Here is a 1783-nt window from a genome sequence, read left to right as displayed (position 1 = left end):
CTCGACTCGAGAGGATTCGGATTTCTCGAGATTCTAGTAATACACACTCACCTTAATACTCACCTGAGCTCGCCGTGCGAAGTAGCCCAGCGAATAGGAGGTCCGTTCTCGATGGTCATTGGTCAATTGTTTAGTAACAACTGACCAATGACGTTTGCCGATTAATCGGCGGTCTATTTTTCTACGAATATATGAGTTATCAACCTGTTTGGATAACCGTTATTCCAAATATACTTGATATCGAATACCATTCATGCGTTGAATCTTATCCTGACATATTCTGCATCTACTTCTGTCGTTTCATTCCGTACTTTCATGTTTCATAATTTGCGATAACTCATATCAAGTATTATTTTGATCATTTATCATGATTAATCGATGTGCCCACTCACTTTATAACCTGAAAAACTTCTAAGCTTGTAATTTTATTGTTAATGATTTCGTTTTTAAGTGCATCGCCCTCTTGAGAGGCTTCTCAGTGTATTATGCGCTGTATACATTCATCTTGACGATATTGAAGATGACAATGAAGATGATTATAATAATAATGAAAATGTTAATAATAATATCGATAATGAAATGACAGAGTAATATTTCTTATCATTCTTCATATTTATTCTTCTTTAAATTATTCCTCGCCTGTAAAAAAAAAAAAAAATCCATTACGTTAGAGTGGTTATGTAATGTTAATCATCTGGTTATCGCGGAATTGAATATTGAGATTAAAATTGAAATTAAGTATTTAATGTCCACACGGAAATTAGTTTTTCACTCATACAAGTTTTACAAATCTATTTACAAAAAAGAAATAATCATAACCAAAGCCAATTACAGTAATGGTTGACAGTTATAATGCAAAATAGAATTGTCTCAGCTTTAGGCGGGTAGGTTACGAAATCGATTTTATATGCCGAGGATGCCGACAGAGCGAGAGAGGAGAAGAAGTGGTGAGTAGTTAATGCGTTTGGATGAGCAAGTGTGCGCTTGTAAAATGGCGAGTGGCCGGAATGCGCCCCAGGGAGTGGAGAATGTGCGGGTAAGCCTAAAGCCGATGACCGGGGTGATAATGTATCTGTAAAGCGCTTAGGCACATCGTTGTATTGATGTATTTGGCGCTATATAAAAGCGGAGTATTATTATTCTTATTTTATATCGGTAGAGCAGATGAGAAAAGGTAGAAAGAGAGAGTGAGCAAAGAGTTACAGGAAACATACAATGTAGTTTAGCTGCGTATACTAACATAATGAGGATAAATTAATCTTTCAAGTTCAATCAATAGATACAGTTCATATCAGAATATAGATAATAATGAAATAGGGGCAAGAATACAATGTCATGTAGGCAGGAGACACTCAGTGCGAGAATTATTGTCTGAGGTGCGAGGAAAGCAAGGGTCAAACGAAAGAGGAGGACGAGGGCAGGGGAGGCGATAAAGCATAGTCGCGCGGCACATAATATACAGGCTAAACATTTTATACATGATGAGCACACTGTAAAAAATATCTGTATTTTTACAGGACAAAAAATACAGATTTGTAACGTTTTAACTAAATACAGCAATTCGGATGTATTTTTTACATATATCCCGTAAAAGTACTTCATTTTTATTGTGAGAATGATTTACATCAGAAATTTGTAATTTGAAGGCAAAATACAGGTACTAATACAGTTTGCCTGTAATTTTACAGATCTATCTCGTAAAAATACTTCATTTTTATTGCGAAACTGACTTACATCAGAAATTTGTAATTTTAAGGCAAAATAGAGTACTAATACAGTTTGC

Source organism: Strongylocentrotus purpuratus, unplaced genomic scaffold (genome assembly GCF_000002235.5).
Source record: "Strongylocentrotus purpuratus isolate Spur 01 unplaced genomic scaffold, Spur_5.0 spur5_scaffold_4, whole genome shotgun sequence".
Taxonomy (NCBI): Eukaryota; Metazoa; Echinodermata; class Echinoidea; order Camarodonta; family Strongylocentrotidae; genus Strongylocentrotus; species Strongylocentrotus purpuratus.
Note: the sequence above shows the minus strand (reverse complement) of the source record.